Source organism: Tiliqua scincoides, chromosome 4 (assembly GCF_035046505.1).
Source record: "Tiliqua scincoides isolate rTilSci1 chromosome 4, rTilSci1.hap2, whole genome shotgun sequence".
Lineage (NCBI taxonomy): Eukaryota > Metazoa > Chordata > Lepidosauria > Squamata > Scincidae > Tiliqua > Tiliqua scincoides.
Genome location: NC_089824.1, coordinates 116,249,588 through 116,264,735, shown reverse-complemented (window position 1 = coordinate 116,264,735; position 15,148 = coordinate 116,249,588).

Here is a 15,148-nt window from a genome sequence, read left to right as displayed (position 1 = left end):
CAAAGATTGTCCATAGTAAGAGGGAGAGCATATGCAATGACTCTGAGGGAACCACCACAGTCAAGAGGTAATTTACAATCCAAACCTGCTGGCTGAATGCATATCCCACCTTCAGAAGTACCCAGATCCTGGCATAGCATGATGTTGGCAAGCACAAGGCAGTCTGGCAGCAAGGCCGCCATCTGTCAGGTCAGATAAGGCAGTGGATGGGGGCAGGCATTGGTGGGAATGGTGGGAACAGGCATTTCGGGAAGGAGCACGGACAGGAAGGAGTGGATTTGATGGCAATAGTGCACACCAGCTTACCCTCACCTTTTAAAACCTTCCAGCAACTTTCCTCTCCAATGACATATGCCACCAAAATAGGTGGCATATGTCCAAGGACACACATTGGTAGAACAGCCGACCAGGAGTTAAGTACGGATGAAGATAATGAAATGCAAAAATGGTTGCTAAATGGTCACATTATTTCAAAGTGTGAAATAACTTTAAAAGTATGCTTATATTAGAAGGAAAGGCTGGGAGCCCAATTTAACTGTTTTGGGATTCCCCAAGGAAGAGAGGGATACGATTGTATACATACCTACCAGTGACATGCAGGTAAGGAGGCACAACCTACCCAGACCTCACCCAACAAGTATAAAAACAAAGCCCAAGGACCCAACAAGTTAAAAAAAATTTCTTGCCTTTCCATGCTGCTTCTTTCTTTCCAGCACAACCAGTGAGATTAAGCAGCACACACACACCTGTTACAATACTCAGTTTAGCAGCCAGCAGCTATAATCCTGGCTGGCTTCCAATGAAAAACAGGCAGAGTTCCCATGACAGCAATCTCAGTGGAGGCAGCAAGAAGAGTTGCCTCCACTCTGTTAAAAAAAAAAAAAAGCCACTGAAAAAGCAGGGAGCCTGTGCAATAGAGCAGGTCTGTAAAGTACCAGAAGAAGCAGCTTTTCAATTGCCTCAGGAGGTGTGTTGTTGAGCTCTCCCTAGCTCTGAATGGGGGAAGAAGAGGTGAGTTTTTTTAATAATTTATTTCCAGAGGAAGGGGGGAAAGAGGGAGTGTGTGTTTCAGAAACTGAGCTTAATGTATTTATTTCCAGAAGGGGGTGGGGTGGAAGAGAGTGTATGTGTTACAGAGACTGAACTGAGGGGGGAGAAGAAGTGCAGCTGAATATATGACCTATCTCCTTGTTTCTATTTGTGGTGTTCGAACGGTGATAGCTCGTTCATACATTCATCACATGATGGTGCATTTCTCAAGCAATGAAGATGTGTATGAGCAACTTGTTTATAGTTATGTTATATGACATGTTATAGTTATGTCATATAGTTATGTCATACACATGTGTATGAACAACTTGTTTATAGTTATATGACATGTTATAGTTATGTTATATGACATATGTTATATGACAAGCTGACGGAACATACCAAGATCCAGGTCTACAGAGCTTGCGTCCTGAGTACACTTCTGTACTGCAGCGAGTCATGGACTCTTCGCTCACAACAGGAGAGGAAACTGAACACTTTCCACATGCGCTGCCTCCGATGCATCCTCGGCATCACCTGGCAGGACAAAGTTCCAAACAACACAGTCCTGGAACGAGCTGGAATCCCTAGCATGTATGCACTGCTGAAACAGAGACGCCTGCGTTGGCTCGGTCATGTTGTGAGAATGGCTGATCGCCGGAAAGAATCTCCTCTATGGTGAACTTGTGCAAGGAAAGCACCCTACAGGTAGACCACAGCTGCAATACAAGGACATCTGCAAGAGGGATCTGAAGGCCTTAGGAGTGGACCTCAACAGGTGGGAAACCCTGGCCTCTGAGCGGCCCGCTTGGAGGCAGGCCCTCTTGGAGGCCCGCTTGGAGGCAGGCTGTGCAGCATGACCTTTCCCAGTTTGAAGAGACACTTGGCCAACAGACTGAGGCAAAGAGGCAAAGTAAGAAGGCCCATAGCCAGGGAGACAGACCAGGGACAGACTGCACTTGCTCCCGGTGTGGAAGGGACTGTCACTCCCGAATCGGCCTTTTCAGCCACACTAGACGCTGTTCCAGAACCACCTCTCAGAGCACGATACCATAGTCTTTTGAGACTGAAGGTTGCCAACATTATATGACACGCCACACAGAACATGCTGGTCATCAGTGGCGTCACTAGGGTTCGCATCACCCGGTGCGGGATGCCAGTGCATCAGCCTCCATGCAGTGGGTGGGCCAACACCCCAGGTGGTGGGCATTGTGATGTACCATCACTCCGCCCCCAGAACAAAGATAGAACACATTCTGCATGAAATTACGTATTGATTGATATATAACATAATGGTATTATTCTTCCATATTGTGATTTTAGTGATTTTGGTCACTTGTGGTGTCACACACACCCCCCTCCCGGATGTCAACTTACTAACACCTTATTGCAGCAGTTCTCAAACTTTTAGCACTGGGACCCACTTTTTAGAATGACAATCTGTCCAAGACCCACTAGAAGTGATGTCTTAGTGGAAGTGACATCATCAGGCAAATGAAAATAAATAAGTATAAATTAAAGTAAAACAAATAAATAAGCAGAAGCCAGCCCTGGTCCACCAAGTGAATTTCCTCTGTGGCCTGCCTGCAATAACACCCCCCCCCTCCAAAATCAGTCAGCTTTTCAGCCCTACCCAGTGCCCAGTTCAATTTAAGAACTTCTGTTTAACCAGATCACTGTCAGGATCCCCCTGGCTCTGCAAGTCTCGAAAAGGTTCACCTTATCAGCAGAAGCCTCTGTTTTGATCCTTTTTAGTGAGGGGGGGAGGGGGAGGCTGCCTTCTGAAGCACTTGTTTAGCTGCAGGTGCATAGGATCAGGACCATTCTGGTAGCCTTGCACACTCCTTCACTTGATCTTCCAAACCAGCCAAGGCATGTTTGCTTACTTGTGAGTAAACGTGACCCTGAGGCTTATTTTCGCTTTCCATAGGGCTCAATACATTCATCTGCTTGGAGGGAGGGACTTCCTTCTCAGGTGTTTTTGAGGGCTGCATTCATTGGATCAGGACCATTCTGGTGTCCTTGGATTCCTCTTGGCCTGTCCTTTCTGATAGACTAAGGCAAGTTTGCCTACTCATGAGCAGACATGCAATACAGCTCACTTTCACTTTCCATAGGGATCCATGCATTTTTTGTTCTCCAGTTTTTTGGCCGTATCTTTTGATAGAAAGGAGATATTTCACTCGGTTTTTTCGCATTGCATTCTGCTCTAAATTCCACACCCAATGGTATATAATATGATGGGGTTACTCCTAATCACTGCAATTTTAGCATGTCATCCCCCAGTGCGTGTCACACACACCCCCGTGCGTGTCACCCAGTGCGGTCCGTACCCCCCGCACCCACTAGCGACACCACTGCTGGTCATTGCTGTGTCAAGAGCAAATATACTGTACTGTTAAATATCCTACGCTTTCAAGTCCTAACACTTGGCTTTTGTTGTGAAAAAAAAAAAAAAGGCTGAAGCTTGTGCTTGATTTCAGCTTGATCTCCTGTGTCTGATTACGCTGCAAGCATTTTCCAAATAGTTCAGGCAAAACTGGATTTGTTGTTGTTATGAGTGTGGCTGAGGATTCTTGAAGTACAAGCAGTGCTACCACAAAAGGATTAGGTTCTTGTCAGGGAATGTTAATTTTAAGTGTTGCCACTCATCATGTAACCTGCTTAGGTAGGCAGTGTTACATTTGCTGCTGTAAATTATGGATGTTAGGCACACTGGAGACTAGAGTCAAGAAACAAAGTGTTTAACCACCATGTAAGTCCTACAAGAGTGTAATGGCAGCTATTTGCATGTTAACTTCTTCCTGCAGCCTTTTTACAACTACGTTGTTAGATTCCCTGGAATACTGTTTACTGAAGGGCAGAATACATATTTTAAAAAAAAGTATTTCCCCTTGTGCAATATTCCATTGTATATATCTCAAAGTTCATAGAACTGTATCAAAATGCACAAAAATATAATCAACAAAGTTAAAGGTTTTAAATCAATTTTCATATTGTACTTCGTTTGTTTCCTGTTGCTAACACACCCTTTAAACATTTCCTTCCTTCATCTCAACATGTTACAAAATCTATCCATTGTTTATTATAAGACTATGGCTGCAATCCTAACCACACTTTCCTGAGAGTAAGCCCCATTGAACAAAATAGGACTTACTTCTGAGTAGACCTGTTTAGGATTGTGCCCTATGGCCCTGATCCTAACTAACTTTCCTGCACTGACACAGCTGTGCCAATGAAGCATGTGCTGCATCCTGCAGTTGGGTGGCAGTCATGGAGGCCTCCTCAAGGTAAGGAAATGTTTGTTCCCTTACCTCGGAGCAGCATTGCCTTTACCTCAGTGCTTGAATGTTGGCTAGGATTGCACTCTATGCTTCCTTACCCAATAATGGAATAACTTAGTAACTTCAGATAGCTTAGATCAGTGGTTCTCACACTTTTAGCACTGGGACCCACTTTTTAGAATGATAATCTGTCGGGACCCACCGGAAGTGATGTCCTGATCAGAAGTGACATCATCAAGCAGGGAAATTTTTAACAATCCAACCCACACTGACCCAGGAGTAAAAAGCATCTTCATAGTAGCCTGTTCAAAGTACATATCTGTCACATTTCCTCAAATGCAGTCACATACCAAGGTCCCATCAAGTCTAATATATGAAAAAATTGAAATGAATGGAGATACACCTGAAATTGGCTCGTAACCCGCCTAGTGGGTCCCGACCCACAGTTTGAGAAACATTGGCTTAGATAGTCCATATTACTTAAATATGCTCTGAAGTACATATTGTTCTTCTCTTTCAATACAATATGGGCACCATTTTCTTTCCACATCTTAATGATAGAATCTCCACTTTCCTCCAGAAATATACAATCAGTATTCTAGTTGCCAGCATTAATGGCCCAATCCTGTCACTGGATTTATGGCAGACAACACTGCCCTGCTGCTGTAAATGATCTGCTGACCATGTGTGAAGTGTGCCCCCACCAGCCGTTTCTGAGCAGCTGCTGCCACAAAGCAGAGGCGTTGGAGGCCTGCAGTTGTGGCCATTAGCCTGAATTGGAGCAGGTAAGCCAAAGTAGAGGGTGGGCTGTGGGCGGAGAAGGGAAGTAATAGAGCATTTCAGGGGAGGAACCAAGGCAGTTTGAGGACCGGGTGGGTCCGCACCAGATCCTATCCCTTCTTTTCAAACCTCTGAGCCCCTTTTCTCTCCTTGGACTTACGCCATCAAAATGGTTGGTGTATGACCGAGACCCATAGGCAGCCTGTTGGCTTATGTGGAGATAAGTTAAAAAGTTTGCCTTCAGGTTACACACCCCCAACCACAATATGCAGCACATGCCTTTTTGGTGTGGCTGCCTGCTGTTGTGTGGCAGAGGACAGGGCCTCTGAGAGGAATTTTATCAGGGGATACAGAATTTCTTTTGGGCCTCTTCCCAAAGAGGGAGGGGTGAAAAACAGTGGCAGGTGGCAGTGGGGTGAGTAGAACGGGTGCAAAACAGGCAGGGGGAAAGTGACATCAGCCGGAGTAGTCTTTGGAGCTCAGGTCTACCAGTCTTCCCAATGCAGAGCTCAGGTCTACCTGCATGCCTAGCTTTGGCAGCTAGATACAGTAATACAGAAAATCAAACACACTCCTAAGTCTTTCTAAAATATTTCAAATATAGAAAATCATTGCAGGAGATTAATATCACTGTATTTAGGCTCACACTAGAATGGGAAGTGTGCTGTGTACACCAAAACCGATTTCTGCAGTAGCTACAGTCCTGCAGCTGTGTCCCTGAGCTCCTCTACACTCCTTCATGGTTAGCAAATCCACAAACCAAAGAGCTACTGTAGCAGGTCGGTCTCCTCCCAGATGTGACGCTAAGGATGTATGCATTCCTGCGTCTGGTGCGTATGGCTTGTGGCAGTAGTTGTGAGCCTACAGTAAAGTCCCCAGCTTTCCACATGGGCTGGGTGTGGAGTCTGGGTGAGATTGGAAAATGTAAGATCCCAGGAAATTTCTAGGCCCCTCCTTTGGCTCCTGGGCCCCCTTCCTGACCTGGGTACAAATTACTTCCTTTACCCCCCCCTCCTAGCCCCTGGCAGAGGATAGGATTGGCCAATGAAATTTTTTTTTAACCAAGTTCATCCCACTGGTGTACCTAGGGGGGGCAGATGGGGCGAATGAGCCTTCCAGGGGTGCCTCCTCAAGCCTCCCCTCCGCCGCCCGCCTGCCTACCTACCCGCCTTTTTCTTTAAAGGGAGAGAAGCCGGCTGGCTTCTGTCCCTTTAAGAAAGCCTCCTCCGACAGAGGAGGGGCGCCCAGGAGCACTCCTGGAGAGGCAGCAACTCAGCACTGGGCTGGGTCGCCCCCCCACCTCCTCCTTTATAAGGAGGAGAGGGCAGGGGCGCCCTAGAGCATTAGTGCGACTCCTGTTGTGCTGATGCTCTGACCTGGGCACCTCGCCCTCTCGCTGGCTCTGGAGGCCTCCGGAGGCAGCGAGTGCATGTCCTAGAGCATTAGCGGACGCTCTGGGCTTCCGGGACCCTGATGGAGGCTTCCACACTGCTTCTAAGTGGCGCGGAGGTCTCTTTTGGAGTGGTCTGGGGCTGCTGGAAGGAGCACTGCAGACAGGTGGGCTGCCAGCAGCCCCAAACCGCTCCCAAGGAGAACTCCATGCCACTTATAAGCAGCGCAGAAGCCTCCTTCGGGGCCTTGGCTGCCTCCTTCATTCCCCCTTTTTTCCAAAGGGGGAATGAAGGAGGTAGCCGGACGGAAGTAATTGTGGTGACGATGGTGTCACCTCAGTTACTTCTGGGTCATGGGTGGGAGGGCGGAAAAGGGTTGGGGGACAAACGGTGTGGGGGGCGGAAAACTGGGGGTTGTCCCAGGCGCCAGGACCCCCAGGTACACCACTGGTTCATCCTGGTAAATTCTTCCACTACAGAATCTGAAGACACTACCGCCCCAACCACGGCTAGCTTCAGAGTCTGAGACACTGTGCCAAATGCTGCCCCTCATCCCTGGTGATATGGCAGCCTCCTCCTCCCTGGATTGGGAAAAGGTAGGAGGATAGAGCCGAAGAGGAAGTGAGGAAAAGAATGGATCGCAATGCTCACAATTCTCCTCTACTTCCCCTCCTGCCCCATCTCTCTTTTTCTTTACCAATCCAGAGGAAGAGGAGGAGCAGAAGCAGTATAGGTAAGTATGTAGACAGAGGTGCACTCCACCAATCTGCGGCTTGGAGTGACAGCTACAGGTGACCTCACGGATGGGCTGGCCCATATTTGCAGTTAAAGGCCTAGCTATGCAGACATATCCACCAAATGGGCATTGCATGTGCTCTGCCACAGTGATGGGCAACCTAGCAAGCAGGCTGCATGACTGGCACTCCTTTATCAGCAGATTGCAATATTGAAATTAGGCACGAAAACTAACCTTGAATACCATAGGAGAATCTGACAACCCTGGCAACAGTTTAAAAAAAAAATCTCACAGGCTAAACACAGAATGCTGATGATAGGCTGTATACGTGGGACGCCCACCACTATCATGTCTTACACAGCCAGCAAACCGAAGATGAATTGGTACAGACTTACAGCCCAATCCTAGGCATGTCTACTCAGAAGTAAGTCCCACAGTGTTCAAGGAGACTTACTCTCAGGAACGTGTGGCTAGGATTGCAGCCTTATTTGTTGTTTTTAATTTCCAGGGACAGGGAAAACATAAGGAGAGCCCTGCTGAGTCAGGCCCAGGGTCCATCTAGTCCAGCTTCCTGTATCTCACAGCGGCCCCCCAGATGCCTCAGGGAGCACATAAGACCACAAGATCATGGTGACCAGATGTCATAACCACAAAAGAAAATTGTCTCCAATTCCCACATTGAAAAATGTAGGACATCCAAGGAAAATGTAGGACATGACAACATAAAAGCTAAAAATACTTTTATATTGATTTCATGCGGTCGGTTTAAGCACTATTCTTACTTATTATTAGATTTAAAACTATATTACAAATAATTTATTACATATAATTTATTAGTTACAAGAAGGCTATGCGCTGCCTGCACGGGCTTCTCATAGGGAAAAGGAGGACATTTAAGTTCTTTTTCAGGACATGAGGCTAAAATAGAGGACATGTCCTGAGAAAAGAGGATGCCTCGTCACCCTGCATGAGATACTTGCATCTTGCTGCCACTCCCCTGCATCTGGCATTCTATTTACCCTCACACTGCCCAATGAAGACACCAGACTGCACTTGGATTTAACTTGGGCCACTTTTATTAAACACAAGTAACCCACAAGTTTTTAACACAGGGTACCTACTGAATACACCTTCCCTCTTTTGCCAGTCTGGGGTCAGCCATCCACAGCCAATTTGGCTGACAGAAAAAAAATTCCTACGTGGCCCTCATGATGAGCAACCAGCTAATCTCACACTTTACATACCCATCATGGTTCGTAGCCTATGATTGAGTTTTCCTCCAGAAATTTGTCCAATCTCCTTTTAAAGGCATCTAGACCAGATGCCATCACCATATCCTGCGGCAAGTGTTCTACAGACTAATTACACACTGGGTAAAGAAGTATTTTATTTTGTCTGTTCTAACTCTTCTGACACTCAATTTTAGTGGGTGTCCCCTAGTTCTGGTGTTGTGTAAGAGGGAAAAGAGCATCCCTCTATTCACTCTTATCGATCTCTTGCATAATTTTGTATATCTCAGTCATGTGCCCCCTCAGATGCCTCTTTTCTACATTGAAAAGTGTCAAATGTCTTTTCTCAAAAGAGATACGCCCTAGCCCAGTAATCATTTTGGTTGCTCTGTACCTTTTCTAGTTCCACTATGTCCTTTTTAAGATGTGGTGACCAGAACTGAACGTAATACTTCAGGTGTGGCCGTACCATCAATTTGTACAATTGCATTATAATATTAGCTGTTTTATTCTGATTCCCCCCCCCCCAAATATGCATTACTTTACACTTACTTACATTGAAACGCACCTGACATTTTGTGGCCTATTCTCCCAGTTTGGAGAGATCCTTCTGGAGCTCTTCACAATCCTTTCTAGTCTTCACCACTCGAAAAAGTTTGTGTCATTCACAAACTTAGCCACCTCGCTGCTTAACCCTGTCTCCAGGTCATTTATAAACTGGTTGAAAGCACCGGTCCCAGGACAGATCCTTGAAGCACACCGCCTTTCACCTGTGTCCATTGTAAAAACAGCCTATTGATACCCACTCTCTATTTCCTGGTTCTCAGCCAGTTCTTAGTCCTTAATAAGAGGACCTGCTGTCATATTCCCTGACTAAGAAATTTCCTTGTTCCAGAGGCCAACAAGCAAATATTTTATGTAAGGTTGACATAAAGTGAAATTTTCACCCCACACTCCCAAATATAAACTCCCAGATTATTTGGTATGGTTTCTATTTTGCAGTCCCAGGATTATTATAGCTACTAACAGGCTCTGCTGTAAGTGATATCCACAACAGTTCTGTGAGAGTCCAGCAATCTCTAACAAATATTTCTTAACTAATAATTCAAAATTATACTGGTCTTCTTCTACTCCCCGTACTTACTACGCAAATCTTGTGGTTACAGTCCTTAGCCATATGCTTCCATGGGATAAAAGGCCCACTTTGTCAGATACATGCCATCTAAGACTGTGGGTGGAAGCCCACAAACACACGTCACAATTAATTTGGCAAACTTAAGGATATCTCATGGTCCATGGGATGAACTCATCTGAAATTCAAACAACAAAGACTTATTCTAAGCATGATGATCAACAGCATCTTAACCAGCTGTCAAGGCCTTACAAAAAAAAAAAAAGGAATTCTCTTGAGGGATCTGATGATTCTCATGGGATTTGATTCTTGAGAGCACCCCTAGATGAGAGTATGCAAAGGGATTCCTATGAATATTTTTATTCAGCAATATCTCTCCCCCCACCCCCACCTTCATTGTTCATAAGAGTTTCCCTTTTTTCCTGCCACCAACACGAGTCTAAGTTCAATGAACATTGGGATCATGTATCCTGCAAAGGCCATGTGCTGTTCTGCTGTCCCATTCTGTGACACCCCCCCCCCCAAATCTGATCACTCCTGAACAAACAACTCCAATTAGGATAGAGTTCAAATAAGATGAAGCATTAGCATATTTTCTCTATTCACACTGGCCTAACCAGCCTGGCACAACCGGGTAATTCTGCTTTCATAAGCCCCATTATGTAACGTCCACCTTGAGCAGGGCCACTGCCAACTTGGAATTCAAGATTGGAGGGGTGGGAGGGAAGGGAGCAGGAAAATGAACGTCTGCCTCCTGTCAAAAACTGTTCATGCAAGCAATTCCAGCAATTAAGTGTCTGTACACGGAGATCTTTATGGCTTGTGCTGTATGGCTTATTCTCTCTCAGCATCTCACTCAGGACAGCTTCCACATATTCAGCCAGCTGCCCATGCAGTATAATCCCAGCACATGGGGACATGAGTGAACAACATGACCACAATTGTAGGAGTCTTTCCAATGCAATCAGCACCCCATCAGTAGAAAAGGTGTCAATCGGGGAGGAGAGAACCATGAGATCATCTCCCCCCATGGTTGTGTCCTTCCTATGCAGTTCTTAGTGATGTAAAGTCATGTGACAGAAAACAGCTCCCAAGTGGCTGCAGCTGCATACAAAGAGGGATTGGATCTGCTTGCTACTGCTATCGAGTGGTTTATGTCACATGGCAATTCTTGGTTTGGCTCAGGCAGAAGAAGAGGATCTAGGCACAAGAAACCTAGGTTGCTAACCAGCTGAAATTGCATTGATGCCACCATATGACTGTGCACTATCAGGGCCAAAACAGAGTTGCTGCTGAAGACTCCTGCTGAAGGATCCAATGGCTCCTGAACTTGGGGCTTTCCCTGGGGTAAGGGGATGAAAGCTTCCTTCCCCCCGAGGAGACATCTGGTAGCTGCCATGGGGCTGTAGGATACAGTGGTAACTACTTTGGCATCGCCGTGGCCACTTTTAGGATTGGGCTGCCTGAAACCTTGTAAACTCTAGATTTTGTCAAACTGCACCCATGAGAAACCAGATTTGGCCAATTGCCATGTCTAAGAGTGTGTTGTGGCTTTGCCCTTTACCCTCCAGCTTCTGTGCTGCCTCCACAAAAACCCAGTAAATTCTCCATGGACAGACCACTGTGTGTCTATGTGTCTCCGTTATGCTCCCTCACAGCTTCTAGAAGGAAGCTTGGATGCTTACCAATGGCATCCTCAACTCCCCTTAGGCCTGCACTACTTCTGCCCCATCACAATTTTTTCTGGACTAGGGACTGATATGGGGCTGATTGCAACTGAGCAGATCCACTTGTGAATGCTTGCACATAAGAACTGGAATGGATTTGAGGTGGCAAATATTCAGACAAAAATGTCTGGTACCTGGGCAGAGCCTGAGGACAGAGCCAACTGGATCTAGGGAGATAAACCCACACAAAAGGGTACAGAGTGTTCTCTCCCAAAGGCACAGAGTTCCATTACTTTGTGTTTGTCTTATGGTGCCACATCTGGTCGTAGGCCACAGGCAGGCAGACAAGGTAGCGGTGATTATGTCCATTCCTCCTCCTCTTTCCTCTGCCTGTGGCTGGATACCGAGTAAATGAAGAACAATGACACCTCTTCCATTTCATTGCACTCATGCTACCAAATGACCAATCTCATTCTCTCCAACTGCTCCCATTTATTAGGGACAGTTCCGGTGGGAAATCACAAGTACTTTCCAATGAAAAATCATTGTCCTCGTTTTGTCTTTTGGAACTATTTGAAGGTGACTTTTGAAAAGTGCAAGTGTGAATTGCTTGCATTACCATTCTGCAGGTTTCAGTTTCCTTCCCAATGTCTATAGAAATATCTGAGTGAAAGGTAGGATCTCAACTCTAATGCACATGGCATATAAATCGATCAGCACCAGCACACAAAAGACTGCAGGTGGGGGCTCACATGACTAAGGGCACAATCCTAACCAGGTCTACTCAGAAGTAAGTCCTATTTTGTTCAATGGGGCTTACTCTCAGGAAAGTGTAGTTAGGATTGCAAGCCTAAATGTGCTTTCTATCAAAGTGCTTTCCCCCAACAGGCATGTAGCTGAGGGGGAATGGACTGGGAGTGGAGCTCTGGGACTTCTACAGCAGGAGAGATGTCAGTGCAGTTTGCTGGGGTCCTGGGGCAAAGTCCTGCATCATCACCTGATGCTGCAGTGGGTGTTACTATTGTTGGGAAGGGAAGAGGGGGAGGTAGCAGAATGAACAGCGAAAGGCCCCCTTCCCATGGTAAAAGGATATTTCCCGTCACCCAGGTTAACTGCTACCAATAAAACACACCAGAGGAGAGGAGGCTTCCTTAAGGTTTTAAAAGAAATACTTTCCTTACAATTCATAGTAGATTTATATGCATCTTCTGATTATGACCAAAGGGTCTAGCACTTGGGAACAGGAAACCCTAAAGCTGTTTCCTTTGTGTGCAAGAATGATGAGGATGGTCTGCAAGGCAAGGAGACTTAGCACAGGACATCCTTCTCGTTGGAGAAAAAGAGCAAATGTGGAGAAGGAAAATGTGAAGAAAGGGCAGGAAGGAAATAGAGTTAAGAATTAAGAGTCAAGGAAATAGAGTCACCTTACAAGAACCACACAGATGGACAGGTAGATCGTTTCAGGTGACTGGACAGTACAGTGCCCTCCAGAGTCCTGTAGGCACAATGCACCCAAATTCCAAAAACTACTACCAAAGGCACTAAGGGGCTTTAAGATGGCCTGGCTAGGTGAACACTCCAATGAGCGTGGGCCTTGGTCAGGGTCCAATTTGACCTGATCAGACCAGCCATTGGGCAAGTTGGCTGATTCAGCCACAACAGGACCCATGCGTTGGTGGGGTCCCATGCTGCCATTCCAGCATGGCATTGGCCAGGCCAAGCGTGATGAGAGGACATGCCTCTGCTGACAAATCCTCCTGCCTGGCCTTGCCTCCATACAGCCCAAGATGGACTCCCCAGAAGCTGTTGGCGGTGAGATCATCACATCACAGCCAACTATTTCTGGGTGCCACACTTCATGTGGCAGAACCAACAATTCTTGGTTTGCCATGGCTAGAGTCACCGTGGCTGCATGGTGAGTGGTGGGGCAGTAAGGGGAGGGTGGGGGCCCTGTGTAAATGCTCCACGTTGGGCCCCACTGCTCCTGGGACCAGTGCTCTCCTGACACCACCCTGGAAGAACCTCATCGGTCCTGCTAATGGATTCTAGCAAGTAAAAGCCATTTTAAATGGGTCTTCACCATGTGTCCATGTCACTTTTTCCTTCACAGCCTCTACAACTTAAGGCTGGTTTTTTATGATTAGAAACAAAGTGGTAATGAGGGAGAGAAGGGCTTTCCTTCAGTTGAACCCACAAACCCCTTCCTTACATAAAGAATTTCATCAGCACACTGAGAAATTGCAGTGATGATGCTTCTTGACTTCTTCCATATTCTGCTCTCTCTTTCCTCTGCCATTTCCAGTCTCATACCGATGATAGCTCACTTCTCTTATTCATGCTTGTTATAGCTTGGGGGACCTCTTACATGTTACCTAAGATGCAAAGGAGATACTTTTTCTACATGCCACTTCTAGAAAAAGCAGTTCCCACACAGTGTGGTTCACATGTAAAGGATATCTACATCTGAACATTTGATTGGATTGATTTAAATGAAAAGTGGCATGACCAGCAAGGTCTTGTGGCATGCCAGGACAGGAGCTGGAGGGCCCATGCATTATGGCACAGAGGCACACTTGCACACACCCTATCTCAGTAGTCCAGATGCAAAACCACTCAAAGTTGGTAGCAGCTTGCCTTCCCCCCTATGCCCCAGTGCCACCTCAATTCCCCCAATGTTGCCTCTGGGAGGGCATGTGAACATGCACTCCACCACCCCTTTAAATCTACAGCCGTGCTGCTTCGTGCTGCTTCTGTTTGGGACGGAAGTGGTGTAGTCTGGGTTCCCAACTTGTTCTGCTACTGCCCATATCAAACAGAAGCACTGGACCAGGCAGGTTGTCAGTCACACTCCTCATAAACAAAGGGAGGGGATGGGCTCCAAATACCTGCCCCTGCCTATCCGTTGCTTTCCAGCACTGACATAAGGCCAATGTAGCTCTGAGGTAAAGAAACAAACATTCCCTTACTTTGAGGAGGCCTCTGTGAGTGATGCCCAACTGCAGGATGCAGCACATGTCCTATTGGCACCACTATGCCAGTGCTGGAAAGCACTGACATAAGGGGTTAGGATTGCGCCCCAACTGAAGCAGTTGCTTCAGGCAACAGATTGGTGGGGAAGGTGCCCATTTCTGTCCACATGCTTCTCTCCACTGCCCCCCCTTCTTCGATTAGAAAAGGATATGGGAAACAGTGAGAAAAAGAAAGGTGGGGAGGGGAATGCCAAGCCAGAACACTGGAGAGTGGGAGGAGCAGAGGCTGGCACATTCTTGGGTAAGGGGGGCAGCATTTGGCCTGCTGCCTCAGGTGCCAGGAGGTCTTGGGCTGACCCTGGTATTCACCACTGTCTTCAAAGAACAGGAGTCTCCAGTAGGTCCATTGGTGTAATCCTCAGTTCTGCCTTTATTCCTTGCAACAGTGTAAGACTTAATGACAGGCAATCAGTTTTTAGGAGTAATGAGAGTTCTCACAACAGACTCACAGGAAGATAGCCTGAAGTGACCTAAATCAAAGGCAAAAAGGAAGTGCTCCATTACTTGGCAACCAAAGGGCTGAGCGTGTTTCCCCATCTCCTTACAAAGCAGAGGATGATTAATGTTTGTGATGATAGAAATCAATGGAATGAAGGCTCTTCTGTGCACAACCATCTGAATCACTGCCAATGCACCGAGCTGTCCACAGTCAGCTGATTTAGCCCAATGGTTTTTTTCTCCTGACTTGCCTCATGTTACTGATCGCTGAACATCTTCCACTCTGTCTGCATAGCCCTTGTTGTTTTCAAGTTAAATCACTGCTTAAAGCTTGACTCATCTTCATAAAACACACTGACTGTGCACAACAGTTTTCCTCCATGGAAAAAAACCTATTTAAAAAGAGAGGTAAAAACAAAAAAGGCGAAGTCAG